General features: G+C 42.1%; 1 protein-coding gene and 1 long non-coding RNA gene across 2 annotated transcripts in view; one reads left to right on the top strand and one right to left on the bottom strand.

The window, feature by feature from the left end:
* LOC120100828 (uncharacterized) overlaps positions 1–3583 on the bottom strand; it is a 12915-nt gene extending 9332 nt beyond the window's left edge. Inside the window, exon 1 of the long non-coding RNA XR_005500976.2 lies at positions 1673–3583. This is a non-coding gene — a long non-coding RNA (uncharacterized LOC120100828). The remainder of the gene's footprint in view (positions 1–1672) is intronic.
* The window catches only part of Rpl12-ps2 (ribosomal protein L12, pseudogene 2), an 852478-nt gene that overhangs the window by 456669 nt on the left and 372840 nt on the right, over positions 1–22969 (top strand). The window lies entirely within an intron of this gene.

The following is a 22969-nucleotide window of genomic DNA, read 5'->3' as shown; positions in this document are numbered from 1 at the left end:
GATCTTTCACTCTCTGGTATTTGAGAATGCCTGTTCTGTCACTGTGTCCACAGTTTAGCTAATTCACCTTCTAGGGGTTTCTATTCCCATATGCACAGATCTGTTTTCAAATGTTCAGCCTTACAGAGGAACACAGAATGGCTTCATCTTCAAGAAAATGACAGTGAAGAGACCCAGAGACCACTTTCATAAAACAACTTCTATGGGGCCAGGGAGAGAATTCCACTGTGCAGGCCAAAGGACCAAGAACCCACTGAAGAGCTGAGTGTGTGTGGAGGCATTTCAGTAATTCTACCCTTAAGAGGCAGGCACAGCATATTTTCAGAGAAAACTGGCTAATTTAATGAGCCTATCAGCCGGCTCTGGGCTTACTGAGGGACTCTAACTCCACAAGAGAATGGAGTATTAAGATCAAGGAGATTTCCCAACACTAGTCTCCTGTCTCCACACTCATGCCCCTGCATACACACAGACTTGTGTGTGTGTGTGTGTGTGTGTGTGTGTGTGTGTGTGTGTGTGTGTGTGTGTGTGTGTGCGCGCGCACGCGCGCGCACACACATACAGCATACACACAAACACATGAGTAGAAAGGTGTCTGTCTAATTGAAAGAATGTCTTTGATAGACTGAATCCAGAATCTCCAAGTAAAGAAGACAGACTCCCCCACACACCCTGGAACCGTTCTCTATTTACAGATGAAGGATCCAAAGGATATTTTGTAGCCAAACTGCAGCTGGCTCCTTAGAAGAAGTCTCAGCTCTGCAGTTTCTGGGATAATGAGGGATCAGTGATGTACAAAGAACAAAGGATCCCTGAGAACACAGGAGTTCCCCAGCTTTTCAGAAGAATTACCGAAGCAAAAAATGAATAGGGTTTGTTGGGACCATCTTGTTCCTGAAGTAATACATTTTTTCATCTCTGGCCTCCGTTTATCTACTCTCCTTGTCTTGCTACCCCACCCCCCACTCCCGGCAAGGAAAAAAATAAACAGAGCTAACATCACATCAGTATCATATAAAAATGAGTCTGGCTTTAAAGAAGCTCTGCTTTCCTATTCCCTTACACACCCAGCCATGAATATCTTATCAGTGTTTGTCTACACTTGTCCCTGAAACCCAAGAGACCTTCTGTGCCACCCACAAAGACACGTTTTTATCTCCTCACACCGTACCTCTGATTTGGCACTTGTAACCCTGAACACTGGGAGGATGATTGGATATGGGCACCCCTGAGGGCAGAATGTGCGGAACATCATGTGCCTGAAAGGAGAGCTTTCAGCCCTCCCCTGTTCACACTGCTCTCTCTAGCTGGATCCTTGGTCTCTTCAGATTGGCAGCCTGCCCTGGCCATCCTAGAGGCCCCTCACAGAGTCTTGTTTGCAGTTGGTGTTCACTGGAGAGGTTGGTCATTGTAGGCTCGGACAGAAGACAAGGAGCAATCCAGAGCAGAGAAAAGCCAAGTGTAGAGGCGCATATAAAACCCGAGAGCAGGCTGCTTTTGCAGTGCCTGTGATAACACTCCTTTGGATCTGATTTTGTCAGCCAGGTCCAGAGGGTAGGAATGGGGCCCAATGTGGTATCAGATAGCTGCGACCGGGACTCTAGACTATAGCAGCCTGGCAGCTTCTGAACTGGGCAGGATGAAAAGGGAGAAGGCTCATAGTGAGACTCACCTGCTGTTCCCTGCTAAGACCAGAAATGCTTAGAGATGATCAGGAAAGCTTGACAATTTACACAAGTGCCCTTGGTCTCCTGCTTGGCCATTGATGTGCTGGTTGTTGGCAACACTGATCTGCGACCGTCCCTAGGACCTGCCAGGCTCTGAAAGGGCAGAAAGGACACTGACCTGACCTCGGAGACTTCTATATTTAAGATGGATGTCTCTGCTGCTATTTCAGACCCAGTCTGTCACAACTCGATCATGAATTCTTCTAATGTTGCTTCTCTCCAATGCTGTTTCCCTGCAGCTGACATTACACATGGTGAAGGCACTTCTCTGTCTTTTCTTTCAAGAGGTAGAAAGAATGTCTAAGCGTTGCACTATAATTGTGGCAATGGTTACAGAGTAGAATGCTGATTAAAGCAGGTGTTAATTAACAGCAGGGCCACTAATGTCTATTTTTGAAGAGCATCATATGTGTTGCAAAATCAGACTCTTACATAAGATGACTGATAAGGGCAACTTCATAATATGTATTGCAGGGCTTAGGGTACTGGAAGCGAACCTGAGCAGTCCAGTCTGTGTGTGTGTGTGTGTGTGTGTGTGTGTGTGTGTGTGTGTGTGTGTGCGTGTGTAGGGATAATCTCTTCCACATTCATAGGAGTAGAGAGTTCAGCCATGGGAAGCATAAAGACAGTTTAGCTCAGCACAACTTAGTGGCTGGTATTGGGTTATGCTTCAGGAGTCTGACTCTGAGTGGTTTTTAGCCAGCATATTTAAACACAGCAAAAGTTTGTGGAAACTATTCTGGTGATAATTAACTCAATCTCAGGGTCACAACAAAGCATACATAAATCTCCTTGAGGAACATGACTCCATCCAAACTCTTTGTAAGGTCCATAATGATAGGTTCTATAAATTGGCTGAGATAAACATGCTTACAGTTGACTGAGACAAACAAGTGTATGGTAAGGTTTTGGAGGTGAGTCTGATTCCTGGACTGTCTTTACCTACATAGATGCACAATGCACATCTGTTTCAGCCTTCTAAGTGGAAAACAACGTTTGTGTTCCTTCCCTTGAAGGAACAACCCTGTATGCATGACATGTCTGGTTTCCCTAGTGCATGCCCTTGAGCACAAGTACCTCCATACCCCCTGCAGTGATGGGGCTGTGGAATAGCCACAGCGGTCCCCAGCTGCAGCCCCCATCCCTCCTATCCCTTAGCTGTGAGTGCTCTAGCTTAACCCTGTATTCACCACACTTTCCAGTCTCATCCTGGTCCCCTCAAGGAAAAATCTTGTTTCATTTCAGTATTTCCCACTCAAATCAATTTTGTTGATTTTTGCAGTGTTTACCCCAACCTACAGTTTAGATAGAGATTGCTCTCCATCTACCATAGTTCTAACCGAAAATGAGGCCCTATTTTGTAAACTACTGTAAACCACCCCCAACTCTCCTCTTGGTCCTCTCGGGGATCTCACAACATCTAGTTTAGCTAATCACTTCCTTTCTTTATAGTTCTCTGTGGCATCCAACCTTAACCACGTATCTGGATGTTTATGACCAGACCCCGGTCTATCATTCTTAGAAAAATGAAAAGAAGCCTTCCTGAAACCCCAGAGACTAATGATGCAATGGGGACCTGGCAAAGGCTCCTCGTGGCTGGGATTAGCACATTGGAGCTGCCCCAGATGATTTCCTCTCTCAGGGAGAAATCTCCACCAAATTATTAATGGTCTTCATTTGATTCTGTATGAAGGTGAACTTTCATAGTCCTAAAAGGAAATGTGAGTTCAAATAAAGGGCAGCATACATATGGCATTCACAGGTAGATATATTTATTTTGGTAGCAGGCAAAAGCAATCTGAAAGCTCTATAAAACTAAAATAAAGTGCTGGGGAAATGACTCAGCAGATAAAAGACCTGGGTTCAACCCCCCAGGATGCACATAAAAGCCAGATGTGTAGCACAAGGATCTGTAATCATACAAGAAGACTAGAGGCTGAAATGGGAGACTCTCGGGAAGACGGCCAGCCATGTAGTTCTGTGTACACAGTGTAAAAACAACAAAAAGGTCATATCACAAACAAAATACATAATAGCCAAAACCTAATGTTGTCATCACACACACACACACATACACACACACACACACACACACACACACACACACACACACACTTTTTTAAAAACTAAAAACTAGCCAGTATAATTAACAGTTCTTGCAAAATCGTTGACTTGAGGGTAAAACTATTAAAAAACGAGAGATAGAACTTGTGAACCCAGAATTACCAATGTGATCTGTGCCCAAAGATCGCATGTATACTTTGGTATGTAGTTTGTAACTGAGTTCTCTAAAGTAAGGTTCTTCCTTCTGGTTTTGAAATACATATTAATTGCTTATAAAATGCAAGTGACATTGTCTACTGGTTAACCTTGACCCTGAGGGGGACACAGACCCTCAACCATTTTTTATACCAATCAAACTGAAAATGACCAGCTGGCTCTTACCGAGATGCTCGTGAAGACGATGTTTGCCTCCCGTGCCCTCAACTTCCTTTTTTGGTCACTCTGTGTCACATCACCAGGTTGCTGTAGGGACAGGGCTCACACTGTGAAACCATCAGGCCCAGCCTCAGGCCTGCTAAGATGTGTGGCAGTGAGCAGGACTATCAGCCAACCTCTCCTGCCAAACCCAGCCTACCCCCTGATTTGGTAGGTCAGGTTTTCCTTGCAGGCCACCATGCTTACTCATTGAAGGTTTGTTGACTGCTGTCTCTGTGCTTCAGTGATGAGAACTTATGTTCTCAAAGACTAAACCATCTTCCTCTCCCAGTGTTTTCTGGAGAGCAGGTCTCACTGTGTAACCTAGCTGGACTTTCTGTACACCAATGTGTTAGTTAGGTTTTCTTGTGCTGTGATAAAATACTGACCAAAAACAGCTTGGGAAAGAAAAGTTTTTATTTCAGCTCACAGTTTATAGTACATAATGAAGGGAAATCGGGGCAGGAACTTGAGGCACGAACTGAAGCAGAGGCCACAGAGGAATGCTGCTTACTGGCTTGCTTCTCAGGCTCATGATCTGCTACCCTTTTTATGCCTCCCCAAACCACCTGGCCCAGGGTAGTACCACCCATAATGGACTCCCCGACACTCCATATCAATTACTAATCAAGAAAATGTCCCACAGACTTGACATAAGCCAATATAATGGAGGCATTTTCTCCATTCAGGTTCCTCCCTTTCCTGATTATCTTGTGCCAAGCTGACAAAAAAAAAAAAAAAAAAAAAAAAAAAAAAAAAAAAAAAAAAAAATCCTAACCAAGCTGTCCTCAGTTTCCCACACCAATTAAGTCTGAGATTACAGGCATGAACTATACCACATTTGACAACAAAACACTTTACAAGGTCCTTTCCAAATAGAATTCCTAGCTCCCTGGCCTAGAATAAATGACTTAGCCTCAATTTAATATGCTGATTGTAGTGCTATTGTAAAAGGTTTTTGTGATGATGCTAAGAGGTGTCAAACAAAAATAAGTTTACTTGGAAAAACGAAGTGTAGACTAAATAAGAAGGTACTCTCCCGGCCTGTGAAGTACAAGGCAAGGAATTAGGCATGCATTTCCCAAATTAATTTAACCTTCTAAGCCTACTGCCATGAAACGATTTGCAAGAGTCACTTTCATACATGTGTGTGTGCACCTCAAGGAATCACCAAGGCTCCTCAAGGGATGTTGATAGTTTAGAGTGAATTCATTTCCAGAGCTTAATTCTATATGCGTTAGTGCATAAGCTCCCTTTTGCTGGAACCAAGCACTCTGGATTACCTGATCCTATAATGCTAAATTGTGCTGGCCCCGGGGGAGTGTCCCAGGCAGATTTTTGTTAAGTCTGAAGCTTACATTAATGAGGTGTCATAGGATATGCCGAGACACTTGAATTCAAAGTAGTTGAAGTGGTCCAGGTTTGTGGTGTATGTTCTTTATTCTCAATCACTAGAGTGCATCAAGAATACCATTTCTTCAAGCTACATGAAAGGAAGCTCATGAGTTAAAAGAAAAATACCATTCTTTCTTTCAAGTTTGGTGTTCTTGGTTTGACAAGGAAGTCAGGACTCACTCCGATCAAGTTGTGAGATGTTCGTGTCCGTCGTGACCAGCCTCCTCCAGACTTCATCAGTGATTAGTATGTTCTACTCCTATTCATTAAAACAACCTTCAAATTTACAATGAGAAGAGCATTAGCTGTTAATTTAATGATGTGCAAAATGATATGTGGCTTCTCAAAATCCTCTTAGGAGGCAGGTGAATTACAACACTTGAATCTGTTTCTCCTGTAGGGCTAGTGTCTGAAGCACTATCTTGGGGTAACAGTAAATTAGACACGTCTATAAAAAAGAATCAACTAAGAACCCCAAGTGCAGCAGCATTTACGAATGCCTGGTTCTTTCCTTCTGCTCTCTTTCCCCGACTTGCTGTCTGATCAATGGGTTCATGCTTTCTATATGCTCCAAAATTACCCTCAGGAGGTTTGATGGGTTCATTCACACTAAGAAAGTACTTCATCTTGGGTTCATACTCTCATGTCTCCTGCACTTGTATTTTTATCACTGGAGAGAATAAAAGTCAGGAGAACCATAACAGCATAGGGATACTTCTCTGCTCTCCCTGGAAAGCCGCTGAGAAAGGTCCCTTCTTTGTGCAGCATTCCTTTTCAGGGGACCGTTCACTCTGCCCAGTGAGTGCTTCTTGGGCACTAACTAAAGAGTGCATCACAAGTACAATATGCCCTTGGCTCTGCCTGAGCACTGGAGCTGAGGCTGACAGTGGCATCCAGGTCTCAGAAGCACATTTCCTCTGGGGAAACAAAAAATCACACAAGTAGGGGGAGGTACCCTACTGGAACACTGTGTCTTCTCTTGGTGCCACCCACACCCAGCCAGCTTGTGGCTTTTAGGGCTGTCTTACTTTTTTTCAGACTTTTGAATAATCGGGAAGTTCTAACTTGATGAGTTTTCTCCAAGCTTAAAGGCGAGTTCAGCAAAAATATTTAGCAGAGCAACGGGAAGTCTACCAGTAGTTGTTCAGGCATGAAGCTAGATGTCTCAGCTGGTCTTCAATATAACGCCAGTGAAGAAATGGATTTGCCAACAAGAGCTAAAACAAGCAGGCAAAGAAAGAGTTTCTTTCTATGCCCTTTTAAGAGGCTGCCAGCAGAAGGCGTGGCACAGATTAAAGGTGGGTCTTCCTACCTCGAAAGGTCTGGATTAAACATGATCTCATTAAGACATTAATATTCACTTCAAATAACCTAATTAAGAGAAGAAAATCCCTCACAGGCGGTCTTAGAGTTACTGTTGCTGTGATAACATCGATCAAAACAACTTGGGGAGGAAAGGGTATTTATTCCTCCACAGCACTGTTCATCACTGAAGGAAGTCAGGACAGGAACTCAAACAGGGCAGAAACTTAGAGACATAAATTGATACAGAAGCCATGGATGAGGGATGATATTGTCCCTCCCCTATCAATTACTAATTAAGACAATGTCCTATGGCTGGACCTTAGGGAATCATTCTCCCAATTAAAGCTTCCTCCTTTCCGATGACTCTAACCTGTATCAAGTTAATGTAAAACTAGTCATGATGACTGACCCCTTGTCAACTTGACACAAACACATTATTTTTAAGCGATCCTTTCCTTTCTTGACCTTTCTCAAGATCACACATTAATATGAACATTCCAATAAAACCATACCAAATTTAAGGCCCACAGTTTTTAAAAATTCAACCTCTTTAAAGTAGCCAATCTCTGAAAATTTAAAGTCTCTCAACTGTGGGCTGATAGTGGTCAGAGACCAGACTAGATGCTAAGACTTTTAGCTATAGAACCTACCTCACGGTTATATGTACTTTGTAAAGAATTATCTAAATAGCCACACCTTAAGTGCATCTTATTATGTACCAAGCATCAAAATGATAGTTACTTGGAAACTTTTCTCTAAATTGTATTGTTTTAAATATGCTGACAATTAACCACCTGGAATCAGAGCTCAAGTCTGATTCAGGTTGGCAAAGTTGATCTGAACCAAGTTTTCATTTTCACCTCTTTGTGGCTCACTTTCCTGCCTGAACACCTACAGGATCCCCCTTCAGGGCAGGAAGTTACAGGCAAGAGCTCATGCAGATGCCATGGAGGTAGGGGTCATGCTTACTGGCTTGCTCAGCCTGCTTTCTTATAGACCATTAGCACAGAAATGGTGCCACCCACATGGTTTGGGCTTTCTCCTCCATCAGTTACTATTTAAGAAAATGTCCTACAGCTGGATCATAAGGAGACATTTTCTCAGTTGAGGTTTCCTCCCTTCAGATGACTCTAGCTGGTGTCAAGTTGACTTAAAACTAGCCAGGACACAGATCTACCCAGTTACTTGGGCTTTAGTTAGTTCCAGATGTAGTCAAGTTAATGACCAAGAATAGCTACCACAGGTGGAGTTATTTACTGAAAGTCTGTTGTATCCCATTCTGATTCCTATGGCATTGTCCCTACACCTCTTCCTCCAGTGAATCAGGTAGGACTATTTGTCTTAGTCAGGGTTTCTATTCCTGTACAAAACATCATGATCAAGAAGCAAGTTGGGGAGAAAAGGGTTTATTCAACTTACACTTCCACATTTCTATTCATCACCATAGGAAGTCAGGATAGGAACTCAAGCAGGGCAGGAACATGGAGGCAGCTGATGCAGAGGTCGTGGAGGGGTGCTGCTTACTGGATTGCTTCCCCTGGCTTGCTCTGCTTACTCTCTTATAGAATCCAGGACTACCACCCCAGGGATGCCACCACCCATAATGGGCTGGGTCCTCCCCCTCTTGGTCACTAATTGAGAAAATGCCTTACAGCTGGATCTCATGGAGGGGTTTTCTCAAGGGAGGCCCCTTTCTCTGTGATAACTCCAGCTTGTGTCAAGTTGACACACAAAACCAGCCAGTACAACTATGATCAAGAAATTCCATTGAAATAAACTCAATAAATAGCAATAAAGTTTATGGAAACTCTAGACATTGGTTTATATATTTGAAATCTGCTGCCATTTTGATGTGGGACTGGAGGACTCACTCGGGAACTTGGGTGATACTACAGAAATCCTTAGGTTTGCCTTGCTACAACATAAGCTCTACAATTAGGCAGCACATGATGGGTGACAGTAACCCACTTGGTCTACCCTCTTTACATGTCCCCATGGCTTTAGCAGGTATAGGCCTCATGCTCCATTGCCCAGAGAAAGTCCTGTCAAGCTGAAAAGGGATAGTCTCTTTCCTAAAAGTCTTAACATGTGTCTGGTTTTTTAAACATTCCTATGAACTAATCTCAGAGCTCAATCAGGCTAAACTAATCTGTGTCTTGGGAACAGAGTAGGCCTCACCCAAATCATGAGGCTTACCTTTCCCTCTACCTAAAACTAAGTTCTTGCTAAACCTTGGCAACAAGTTACATTGACTGATCTTCTGAACTCTTGACTTTCACCTTAACATGACCTTTAAGACAGAGCCCTATTTTCTACATACTGTCTTTTCTGGACCCAGATAGATCCAGGGCCCAGACTATTACCTAGTAGCTGGCCTGATTATTTTAGAACTGAATTTCAGAATGGGTATCCATCAGTCCTCTCCTCCCTTTTCCTGTAGAGCTTTCCTCTTTAACCAAGTCAGCAACTGTTAATACAGAAAGGTCAGGGGAGTGACCTTTTCAGACTGCTTGAAATACACCTAGGCCAGCTAGGTTTAGCAAGAACTTAGTTTTAGGTAGAGGGAAAGGTAAGCCTCATGGTTTGGGTGAGGCCTACTCTGTTCCCAAGACAGAATATTTTAGCCTGTAGCTAAATAGACTAGCTTCTTTACTCTAAGCTCTGGACCAATGGAGAAGGAAAATGTGGATAAACACTACTCTTTTGTCCCACTAAACTCCCCTCCATGAAGCCAGTTGTTCACATTGTTCTGCAGACAGTTCAGTTAGTGATTATCCAGGTTTCAACAGGGCTCAGTCCATCGAGTACAGCAAAGGTACTTGGTACTTTGGTGTAAGTTCCTCTGGAGGCTAGATTCTGAAACCGCCCTCCCCTTGAACCTCATGGCCTATCACACGTGCCAATGTGGTAAACCCTACTCTTGAAACAATTTTGCCTTCATTCTTTTGGGACACTAAGACACAGTATGCATGACCAAGCCATAGCTTGAGTGTCCCCCACCTTTTGGTAACCAGAGAACAGCTGGTGTTATCTGTGCTATCCCTGAATACCTCATGACTGACTTGTCACCAGTGACAATGACTGCTCTGCATACCAACTTTGAAAACTACCCTCTTCCTGGCTCCAGTCAACGGAAATCAAGCCCAACTTACCTGGAACCCTTTCCTATCTGAGACCCAGATCACCTTCTGACAGTGGGACTGACCTTCCCCTGAGATAACAGGATTCTGGAAGCAAAAATTTCTAAAGCAGCTTCCTATATGTCTTAATCTGAAGAGCATCTCTCAGATAAAACTCCAGTCCCAGTCAGCACAGTCTTCTAGGCTTTTCTTCATAAAAGCAAGTGTCATTAAAACCTCCTGCTCTGCCTTCCTCTCCAGTGTCATCTAAAGCATCGGGATGTCTTGAAAGAAGACATTCCTCCTTTTCCTTTAGAGACTGAGTTCTTTTCTCCTCTCACTAATATATTAAAAATGTATTACTTCACTTTATTTTACTCGCAACCCACTGCTCTGTAGTGTCCAGGCAGTCCACAAATTGGAAGGCAGTTCACGTTCTACTCCCCAAAGGCTTTTTTGGCACAAGAGGTGCTCTAGAATTTATAGGGTCCTGAAACTATTCTCTTTCCTTTCCAATAAGTCCTTAGATACTCTTTTTTATAAGTTCATGTAACTGTGGGTGACCGTCAATGCAGAATCTTTGCAAAAGTATTTTTGGTAATGCAAACGTAATGGTCATATGCTTTTCGGTGTTCCAATCACAGACATGGGCTTTTGTGAATTAAATTTAGGCTAGGGAAATGACCTATGACAATGTCTCCACGAGGAAAGGCAGCAGAAAACGAAGGCTGGGAAAATAAAGAACTGGGGCTCTGAGTAAGAAAAAACCATGGTCTGAAGAGAAAGACTCCTGAGGACTTGTGACTTGTTTACTTATGAGAGATGACACCTTAACAAGCCTAGTGCCAGTGTACTGACTAGTTTGGGGTATCGGCTTGGCACAAGAGAGAACATCAACTGAGAAAATGTCCCCACCAAATTAGCCTGTGGGACATTTTCTTGATTAGTGATTGATGTGGGAGGGTCTAGCCTATATGAGTGGGGCCACCACTGGGTAGATGACCTGGGAATTTGTAAGAAAGCAGGCTGGTCAAGCCAGTACCAACCTTCCTCATGGCCTCTGCATCAGTTCCTGCGAGCCTCTAGGTTTCTGCCATTTAAGTTCCTGCCTTGGCTTCTTTCAGTGGACTATGACCTAGGATGTGTAAGCAAGATACATCTTTTCCTCCACCCCTAAGTGCTTTTGGTCATGATGTCTTCCCATAGGAACAGAAATCCTAAGATGGCAATGACCCAGTCCTGATCCTGATTGTCCTGGGGTTCTTGGAGTAGATTAGAAGCAGGCTTGAACCTGAAATGGGCAACCATTTTCTTGTCCTCCAGTGTCCTACCTGCCTTCTCTGATAATGGACAGACCAGAAGAATCAAGGCAGAATACAGCCACACACAGAATGACAGCTGTGTGGTGATGGGGTAGTTAAATTGATGGAGTAGTCATTATTCAATGTAAACCAGCTTAGTGGATAACCTGAATGTATATAACTTTATCAATTACACCCCAACAAATCTCAAAAGCAAAACACTCACAAACATACAAATTTTGAAAATAGGGAGTTATATTATCCTTGGAAAAAGTTCTAAAGTCTTGGGGTTAGAGAAACAACAGCTCCATGGTTAAAAGCACTTTTTACTCTTACTTTAGACCCAGGTTTGGTTTCCAGCACCCATATGGCAGCTTACGACCATAAGCAACTGGAGGTTCAGGGCATCTGGCACCCTCTTCTGGCTTCCACTGGAACCTGGCACGCACACAGTACACATGCAGGCACAAAACACTAATTCACATAAAATAAAAATTAATAACAAAATTAAATTTTTAAGAAAAAAAGGCTTTGAGCCCCAATCAGTTTTCAGTTATCCCCCAAGTTACACTGGCACAGGGTCCACATTCACAGGTCAGAAGCTAAAACCGGTGGTTCACAGTACTAAACAATATATTAGGTTCTATCTTCATGCTTCTGTTTTTGTTTGAAACAGTGTCTCGCGTAGCACAGGCTGGCTTTGAACTCATAACCTTCCTGCTCCTACCTCTCCAGTGTTATGATTATACCAAAATCTAAATGAAGAAACCCCAATCCCACATTCCTAGACAGCCCAAAGAGCTACCTCTGACCCTCCTGAACTCTTAGGCCTGAGCCAGCACTTCTTTTCTTCATGGAACATTCTGGTTCTCTTTTCTTCTTGAGCTCTAGCAGACACAATGAGCAAATCAAGACCTAAAGGAGTGAGAGCACCAGGCTTGCCTGAATATTTAGGAACCAGTGCAATTCTATGCAGCTCTGTCCCCTCAACTGGCTGCGTCACTATTCATCTGAAAGTAAAACCTGCTTGGAGCTCTTACAATTGGATGCGTTTTCCAAAAGTGTATTTTCTGACAGTGAGCACTTGAAATTAATGATGCCATAAATCTTAAGATGGCTACCTTCAAGTCAGCTTAGCTCAGGTTTGGGCCCCCTGAAATCCCCTGAGCTCCTAGTTTACACCAGTAAAACAGATACCTTATCTACACCCTTGGTCTCTGTTGTGACGACTAAATGAGATGAGATTTGTAAAGCCTTGCGATGCCTTAGTATTGATTGTCAACCGGCCATGATCTAGAAACCCCATACGTTTATGGGTTGAATAAGCTGAAGTAGGGAGAGCCACCCAAATGCAGGCAGCACAGTGCCACAGCCTAGTGTCCTGGGCCAATTAAACACAAGAGCGTGTGTCGGTTACCATTATTCATTATGTTCTGCCCCCTGCAAACGCGCAGATGTAATGTAACTGGAGGTGGCTCATGCGCCTGCTGCCGCAATTTCCTCTTCATGACGCCCTCACTCTGATAGATCGTATCCTCAAACTGTGACCCCCAAATAAACCCTCTCCTCCTTAAATTCCTTTGCCAGGTATTTTGTCACACTAGAAAACTATACAAGCCTGACATAACACTTGAAAAACATACTCTCAACGAATGATGCTTATCCATATGTTACATGAAAGCCACGGTACAGTGTATGCACAACAGCCAAGTAGGCAGAAGACAACAGTAGAAAGAGGGAGTGCACTGGGAAACAAGGAAAATAAGCCAGCACCACTGCTCTCCTGGAGGGCATGTGTGAGTGGCAAGAGAAGGTCGGGCAAAAAGGAAACAATAAAGATAACTTCAGACATTCATAAATGGTAGGAAGGAAATGAAACAGAGTGAAATGACGGTGAAGTGTGGATTGTTAGGAAAAGTCTCTCCAGAAAGATAATGCCCACCAGCCAGAAGAGATGCCATGGGAATATAGAAGGTAAGGTGATTTGGACAGCAGGTATCAAGGGCTGGGGCAGCATCAGGCTTGACCTGATAGAAGAGCAGAGTGCAGGCACGCTTGTCTGAAGTCAAGTCCCTGGATTCTAAGTGTCTTCCACTATGCCTAATGCGTGCAGTGCTGGGGCAAACCGAGAGTTTTCTGCCTGCTAGGCAAGTCCCCTGCCAGTTGATCCACATCCCCACATCAAGGTATATATATATAATTTTTTAAGTCCACTTTCCTGGTGAGAAAACTGAGGCAGGGATGCTCAGTAACAGCTGGTGCGAGGCTTCTTTTTACATCATAGTTTTGCCTCTTTCCTAACCAAATTGCACAAGTACGTAACTTTTGTGATTTCAGTGATGTATGAAGAGAAACCAAAACTATATTTATTTTGTCATTTGTTGCTTTAAATAAGTGCATTTGTTTTCCTTCTTCCTAAAGATGGAAGCCCCAATTTGGTGTTTTATCTCAAGTATACTCTTGGGGACGTGACTACAGAAAGTGACTTTGATGTGACTTTGATTAAGTGACTGATTAATTGGTGCTCTCCTGATTGATGGAGGAAAACCCTTGCTGAGCCAAATGAAGCCCACGAATCTCCTCTGCATTGCCTAGGAATTTTCAAAAGCACGACAGAGCACTGGATTAAAGCAGAAAATCTTGTTTTTCTACTTATCCTTCTAAGTTTTCATCATGGATGTACAAGAACAACCGACTCTTCTTAACCCTCTGCATCCCACCTCAAAAGTTCCACATACAACAGGGTAACAAAGAGCAGAGAGCGCTTACATCCTAAATACGTTAAAGATAGAATCGTCAGATAGGAGGGAGCCTCCATTGAGAAAATGCCTCGAGAAGATTGAACTGAGGCAAGCCTGTGGGGCATTTTGAAATTAGTGACTGAAGTAGAAGGCCTCAGCCTGTCGTGGGTGGGGCCCTCCCTGTGCTGGCTGCTCTGGTTCTATCAGAAAGCAGGCTGATCAAGCTATGCAGAGCAAGTGGCTCCTGCATGGCCTCTGCATCATTTCCTGCCCTGTGTGAACTCCTGTCCTGACTTCCTTCAATGATGAACTAGAATGTGGAAATGCAAGTCGAATAAGTCATTTCCTCTCCAAGTGGTATTGGTCATAGTATTTCATCACAGCATCCTAAGATGAGTATCAGAGATGCTTATCTGTGTGTCTGTCCTTCCGTCTAGCCTGAATCTGTCTTAGTCTTTACCTTTGTCATTTTATCAAACATTGAGGTCCGTTTACTATTTCTGATACTTTTAGCGCTCTCTCTCTCTCTCTCTCTCTCTCTCTCTCTCTCTCTCTCTCTCTCTCTCTTTTCCCGCCCCCTCTCTTTCTTTTTCTTTTTAAGAAATCTTGCCCTGAGAAAGGTTCACAGCTACAGTTAACCCGTTTCAGTTTAACTATGGGACATGTAAACATACTTTCACTTAAAGTACAAGTGACAAGCTTATAGTTTAACACCCAGTGTAGTTGCTGGCCTGCTAATAAAGGCTTTCTATTGGCTTAAACCCATGTCCGAGCAGTCTTCTCTGGTAGATAGCCCACAACCACAACCATTACTTACTGGTAGCTTCTAAAGCTTCCCTTTCTGACACTTTTCATGACACCAACAAAGGTCCCTTTTGTTCCAGGGATGTACTTTGGAGGATTCTGATAATGTCTCCTCTCCCCAGGTAAGAGTTTTTTTTTTTATTGTTGTTCTTTTGGCATCTGTGTTAAAAAAAAAAAGAATTCAACAGCCAGACCTGTCTTCCATCCAAGGAGACCATGGAGATCTGGCCCAGTGCTGTGCTGGCCACCCCTTTCCACATGCTAAAATGTTGTCTCCTTAACATCACACCATAGTAGTCTCTGGCTCTCTCACTCTCTCTAGTTCTCTTGAGTTTTCTTGCTCTCCCTCTCAATCCAGTTCCCACCTAACATCCCCTCCTTCTCTCTCTCTCTCTCTGTGCCCCCCCAACCTTCCTGATAGGAGACTCCATGCCCCTTTCTAGCCTGAAACTTGACTACAACCACCTCCCCAGCGCCCAGGCTAATGGGCAGAAGGCTGGTTTCAGTTTTACTCTGGGATCTGCAAACGGCCTTTCACTTAAACTATAAATCACAAGCTGCCCTGAGGGCAGCAGCTCAGGATTACTACACAAAGGGTGGGCAGACCCTTGAAGGAAGTAATCAGGGATATAGAGCTGTCAAACTTCACAATAAAAGTAATGTTTGGTTAAATTTAAGTTATAGAGGAAAAAATAAACCTGTTACATTTAATTTTTCAGATCAATAAGGTAGGTCCCAATATTGGATAGGACATAACCTCAGTGGCATCATGAGAACCCAGGAAATTGCCAAAGGGTGAGAACACAATAGGAATAAGAGTTTAGGGAGGGAAATAACCATGACCCCCCTCATTCCTGCCGGTAGAACCAGCATGCACCAACAGAAGAAACAGTTCTCAAGGGGCCCGAGAATGTTTCTGAAAATAGAAACATTGGTGCTAGCACAAGCCTGTCTTGGAATTAGCCTGAACAGTTTGGCACTGCATCCAAGAAAGAGCAAAGTGGGGCAAAAACAAAAAAAGGAACAAAAGAACTATGTACCAAGACAGTGTCTGTCATGCCTGTCAGAGGCTCATCTTGGGACGCCAAGTCTGTGCCTGAGAAGCTCATCTGCTTCTGGGATTTCTGTTCTCTCCCTTTTTTGTCCCTTGTTTCTCAGTCAAGTGTTTTTGTGAGTTTTTTTTCTATTTATCTCTCAATAATTAATGTTCTTGCTGTAATTCTGCTATAAAAAATTTATTTACATTCCAAATGTTGTCCTCCTTCCCTGTCCCCTCTCCAAGAGTTTTTTACCTCTTCCCATTTTCCTCTGAGAGGGTGCTCCCGCAACCACATCCTGTCACCCATCTACCCTCCACCTCCCATTCCCCTCCTTTGGGGCATCAGGTCTCTACAGGACTAGGCACATCCTCTCGCACTGAGGCCAGACAAGGCAGTCCTCTACAACATATGTGCAGAGACCACAGACTAGTCCATGTATGCTCTTTGGTTAGTGGCTTAGTCTGTGGGAGCTCCCAGGGGTCCTGGTTAGTTGATATTGTTGGACTTCCCATGGGGTTGCCCTCCCCTTCAGTTCCTTCAGCTCTTCCTGAAGGGGAAGAGGTCTCTGACCTCAGTCCAATGGTTGGCTGTGAGTATCTGCATCTGTCTCAGTCAGCTGCTGGTAGAGCCTCTCAGAGGGCAGCCATGCTAATCTCCCGTCTTCTGCCATCCTCATGGTTGGATTTATAATGCAATCATGGCCTTTCCTCTTTCACACATGCTGTAATTCTTGATCACCGTCAATCCATTCCCTTTGTAGCCATCAGGTTTCCCTACCTCTCCCTCTCGATAATTATTGATCTACACATAATAAAATTCACCAATTTATGTGTACAGTTCTGAGAGATTTGCCAAATGTACATATATGGTGAGGTAACCACTGCAGGAATTAAGATAACAGGACATTTAAACCATGCCAAAAACTTCTTTAAAACTAATTAGCAGACAGTTTCCTATGCCAGGATGGTGGCAATACTGAAGTGCTTTATCCCAGTTAAGTAGAATTAATAAACTTTGATGTCTAATGTCTTTCACTTTGTAAAATCCTTTTGTGACTCTATGCTGTTGTTTATCAATCATCCTTCTTTCCTTACAGTTGACTAATATTCAACCATATTGATTCTCTTTCATTTTTCTATGAATCCATAAATTGATGTTTGGTTATTTCAAATCTGAGGCAAATACATAGAAGGTTCTTCCAATATTCAAGTAACCTTTTTTTATAAATTAAGTTTTCTTTCTCTTTGGTAAATAGCTACAAGTGGAATCTCTGGATTATATGATAATTGTACATTTAACTTATTTTAAATTACCAGTGTCTAAGAGTTTCAGTTAGTCTATATTGTTGCCAGCTGTGTAGTATCTGGTCCGGTGTGTGTGTATGTGTGTGTGCATGTATGTTCATTATATCTATATGTCAGTGTGGTGGGGTACATTTGTGTGCAGGTGCTAGTATGTTCATGGAGCGAGACAACGATGTGAGGTGCGTTCCTCTATCGTTCTCCACCTTAGTCTTTGAGACAAGACCACTCACCGATAAAGTTAATTAAATGTGTCCTTTGGCAATTTCATATAACGCCTCCCTTTTGCTCTTAACCCCACACTCTTTCACCACTCACCTTCCCATGTTCACACCCCTCCTTGCTGTTTTTTCCTCATATTCATGCCCTTCTGTTTATGTGTGTGCCTCCAGGTTTGACCAGTATTATTTGTGTGCCCATAAAATTTGAACTACTCATTGGAGCTCTTTGAGTTCTCCAGTGGCTACACATGTGGAGATAGTGACTCCTCTCACCCCTAGCCAAGCTGATCAGCAGCAATAGGAAACAGTAAGGGTATATAAAAAGGACATGGCAGAAGGAAGATTACTCACTGCCTGCATGTTTGGCCTTCCCTTTCCTCAGAGTTCACTTATACTGTTGTTCCTGCTGCTGCTTTTCGTACTGATATCAGAAGTGTGTAGGCTTCCAACATAGACTAATGATCACTGGCTCTCTAGGAAACTTTCAAGTTTTTCAGCACTAGATTGAGACAGCCTTGTGGACTGAACAACTACCAGGTTCTTAGCCTCTGCTTCTCAATAAGTCAGTCACTATGTGCCTGCTCCAATCTCTGAGGCACCAATCCTCAAGGACTGGGCAACTACCAAGTTGTCAGTCTCTCAGGTATGATTCAGCTATTGTTATTTTGTTGTAGCTGATTTAATAACGTTTGAGTACATACACACACACACACACACACACACACACACACACACACACACACACACACACCATTGGTTCTGCTCCCTGACTAATAGAGAACCCTGACCCCTGACTAATACAGGTGTCAACTAATTCAGTCTTTCACCATTAAGGGTGATAATAACAATCAATTTATAGGCTCCGGTGAATGTTCCATTCACATTAGACAGAATTGTTTATTCAACCATTGGGTGGAACAGTCAATAAATATCAAATTGGGTCAAGGTGATGCTTTTCTCAAAGATGAGATCTTTCCATTCTGTTTCTAAAGTTTTGAGTGTTTCTATTACAGATCTACATTGTTGTTTTAAAAAGTTTTCTCTTTTTGTGTGTGATTATAATATAATTACATCATTTCTTTTTTCCCTTTCCTCTCTCCAAACCCTCCCACATATTCCTCTTAGCTCTCTTTCAAATTCATGGTCTTTTTTTCTTCATTATTGTAATGCATACATACATGCATACATACACACATTTCATTCCTAAAGACATAAACATAACCTGCTCGCTTTGTACAACATAATTTATTAATATTCATGGCTGACCGTTTAGTATTGGATAACTAAGTGCTATGTTTTTCTACATTAGTTTGCCAAATCCTATTACTGTGTCTACTAAAATGATCTTGAGAATTTTTTGTAGTCTGTTTATATGTACATATATTATCTATATGTAATATGAATTATTGCTGATTGATTTTCAAAAGATGAACCAGTCTTAAATTTCTATAGTAAACACTACCTGGTCATGATATATTATCTTTATATATTCCTAGATTCTGTTTATTAATACTTTGTTGATAATGATTGCGTCTCTGAAGATTGGTAGTTAGAGATATAGGTCTGGATTTTCTTTTCTTGCAATATCTTTCAGGGTTCTGGTCCCTTAGTCATACTGGCATTAAGGAGTTGGGAAGCTTCTCTCCTCTCCTTCTATTTTCTAGATTGTTATTCCTTTAGTGTTCATCAAGGTCACCAACTGAGGTGAGAGTCTGCTTGTCAGAAAGGTTTGTAGTCATCAATTTAATTTCTTAACAGTTTTAAGAATACTCAAATCACATACTTATGTTGGATGAATTGTGATACTTTTTGCCTTTTCAAGAAATTTGAGTCTACTTCAGTTGACTTGTCCAAGAAGCATGAGTGATTCATAGCTTTTCATTATGTACTTTTGATGTCTCAAGAATCTATAGTTACAGCCTTAATCTCTCCCCTCAAACTTCCTCCCCTTCTCCCACCTCCTCCTGTTCCTCCCTCCCTCTCTTTAATGAGTTTTTCATTTTCTCTATTTTGCCACTTTAAATTTTATATATTTCTACTCTTTTCACAAATATATGCTTTCTTCTTTTGCTTTATTTTTAATTTACTCTTTTTTTCCCCAGCCTTTGGAGCTAAAAGTTGAAAAACAACATTAAAATTTGACTCAGGTTAGCTCCATAAATTTTACTCTATGAATTATTTTAAAGCTAATGTGTTATATTTCCATTGTTTTCTCCAACTGAAACAATTTTGTAATTTACCTTATAACTTCTTCTCTCACCCACGTGTTATTTGACACTTGTATTGTTGAACTTTCAAATATTTGGAGATTTTCCAGGTAGCTTTTTACCATTATTTCTGATTTGATTCAGTTAAAGACAAAGAAAGTCTTTTGTATGACTGATTTTCACAATAGCTGCACACAGTTTATAGTCCCACCAGGGGCAAATAAATATTCCTCCTTCCCCACATCCTCACCAGCATTTGTTGCCATGGTTTTGGGGCTTTTTGTCTATTTATTTATTTAGCTAGCCATTCCAAGTAGGGTGAGGTGTCATCTCAAAGCAATTTTAATTTGCATTTATCTAATGGCTAAGAATGTTTATCACCTTTTGAGGCATTCATTGTCCATTTCCATTTCTCTTTCTGAGAACTATCTGTTCAGTTTATTAACCTGTATGTTGATTGGATGGGGGGTTTGATATTGAATTATTTGCAATTATTTATACTAATCTGCTAATTATCAATTAATCTGGTAATGTAATTGTCAAAGATCTGTAACAAAATATGCATGGGTCTCTACACTCTCCTAATGGTTTGTTTCCTTTGCTTTGCAGAAACTCCAATCCCATATAATGCCATCATCAATTGCTGGAACAGCTCCCGTGCTAGTCAGCCCTTGACAGAAAATGCCTCTTATACCTATAGCTTGGTGCAGTTTACCTGTGAATCTTCTCACAGTTTCTAATGTTAAGGTTCTCCAGTAAGGTATTTGATCTATTTTGAATTGATTCTTGTATGGAGTGAGAAATAAGGATCTCATTGTAGTCTTACTAGCATTGGTTATTAAATGGGCATTCTTTTCTCTGTGTATGTCTTAGACACCTTTGTGAAAAATTACGGGACTGTAGTCACATGGGTTTATTTTTAGGTCCTCTGTTCTAGTCTGTTAGTGGCTGGGTTTGTAATATGAGATGAGGTAGCTTGACACTTCCCGCTATGAAGTTGTTAGGAGTGGTTTGTTTTGTTTTGATTTTTGTTGTTTATTTTTGTTGTTGTTATAGTTTTTGTTTTGCTTTTGAGAATTGCTTTAGCTGTTTTGGGGTCTTTTGTGCTCCTATAAGAATTTTGGAACTTTTTTTAAGCTCTAGGAAGAATGTAACAGGAACTTCAGTGAGCATTTCATTAAATTTCTAGATTGCTTTAATCAGTGTAGTCATTTGTTAGAATATTAAGTCTAATTTTGTCAATACTTGAACATGGAGATTTTCTTGTATCTTCTTCAATTTCTTTTTTCAGTTTGTTAATATTTATTCCTAGTTCTCTCTGTGTGTGTCTCTGTCTCTGTCTCTCTCTGTCTATCCCCACACCACTCTGCTTGTGAGGCACTCTCAAGTCAGTGGGAATGACCAGGATCAGCTGGAATGCCAGGAGAAGTTCTCTATCATGCTTTTCTCAATGAAGATGAAGACCAACAAATTGTTGCAAAGCTAGCTATGCAAGCACCCTATCACTGTCTGTTGAGTCCTATTTTGGCTCAGCAAAACACTGTGAGTCACACCGTGTGAGTCAGCATCATATGATCTAATCAGAAACTTCTACTTCATTAGAGTTATCTGAAAAAAGGGACCAACAATTGAGAAAATGTATCTATAAAATTGGACATGGGCAGGCCTGTGGGACATCTTCTTACTTAGTAATTGATATGAGAGCTAAGTTGTGACATCCCTAGGCAGTCGTTCCTGGAGTATTTAAGAAAGCAGTCTGTGCAAGCCTTTGAGAACAAGATAGTGAGCAGTACACCTCTATGACTTCTGCATCAACTCCGGCCTCCATGTTCCTACCTTGAGCTTTTACCCTTAACTTCTATCAATAAAGGACCTTGATTATGTAGGCTGAAATAAACCTTTTCTCCCTCATATTGCTTTTGGACATGGTGTTTTATCATAGAACCTCTAAGTCAAAAATTAGTGGTAGGGTATTACTGTGATGAACCTGTGATGAACCTGACCATGTTGTTTTAGGGAGGCTTGTGGAAGGAGTTTGGAACTTGGGGCCAGAAATGCTGCTGAGTGTTCAGACCTTAAGCAGTTATTTTTGGAACTTAGAAGACAAACTTGGAAGTCATGTGAATGATAGAAGTCTGGCTCCATCATCAGAAGGAAGTGTTAGGAGTCCTTTAAAGACTATTATGGCCACTTAATATTTTGTGGCTCTGGTCAGCTAGATTGAAAAAATGGCTGTGATTAAGAAGAGATCAGAGCCACTGAAGTGAAATCTTTGCTTTTCTAGGACAATTGATGTTAGTTAGCTGTAGTTGAGAAATTAGCAAGGATCAAGAAGAGAACAACATCAATGAGGATCACAAATCTGGGATTTCTCTGAGTTAGCACACAGAGGATATAGTCCAGAGGAGGTGAGCACACAGTAATTGTGGTACAGAGTGATTGCGTGAGTTAGCATATGGTCCAGGGGGCAGAGGGTGGGGGATGAGGGACTGGGATCGGTGGAGGCTGCATCTCATGCTGTCAGCTAAATTTTGAAATGTATAAGAGTCACCCAAGTGATATTCATTTCATAGTCATTGAGGAGTTATGGAGAGAAGCTGAAGCTTGGCACTTGTGACAGACTGGGAGGCCCTGAAGATAGGCTAAAAGAGGCCACTGGTAAAGGTGCAATCTCAGTGGCATTAGAAGTCCTAGGATTGAAGGGATCTTGGAGAGAAGTTGAAGCCAGACACTGTGAGATAGGACCAGAGTTCTTGAAGATAGCTGAGAAGAGGCTATGGTGAAATTGCAGCCCTGAGAGACCTCAGCATTTTGGAGATGACAGTACCGTGGCTGATCACAGCGACAGCAACAGCTGTGGAGGGGAGCAAGCTGGTGAGCAGCACTCCTTCATAGCTTCTGCTTCAGTTTCCGTCTCCTGTGCCTTGCTCTGACTTCTCTCAGTGATGAAATGCTGTACATTTAATCAGTACTCCTCCTCACGTTCAATTGATCTGTCAAGTTGACAAGGGATCAATTGTCTTGGTTAGATAGATTTTTTTGTCAATTTGACACAAGCTAGAGTTATTTGGGAAGAGGTAAACTCAGCTGGGAAAATTCCCCCACCTGATTGGCTTGTGGAGACCAACATAATACAAAGCATACAGACAGACTCCGTGACACTGTTCTTTCAAAGAACCAGAGAACTGAAGTGAAACAGATTGGATTCTTCCTTCAAATTAAAATTCTAGATGGTGGGAAACCAGATAATACTTGATTTAAAGGGATCCATCCAACTAGTAGAAAGTTGGACAAATGGGTGAGGTCTCAACTCATGTGGAAGCCAAGTAT

This window comes from Rattus norvegicus, chromosome 2 (genome assembly GCF_036323735.1).
Source record: "Rattus norvegicus strain BN/NHsdMcwi chromosome 2, GRCr8, whole genome shotgun sequence".
Classification (NCBI taxonomy): Eukaryota; Metazoa; Chordata; class Mammalia; order Rodentia; family Muridae; genus Rattus; species Rattus norvegicus.
The sequence above is the reverse complement of the archived record's forward strand: the minus strand, read 5'-3'. Positions and strand labels throughout refer to the sequence as shown.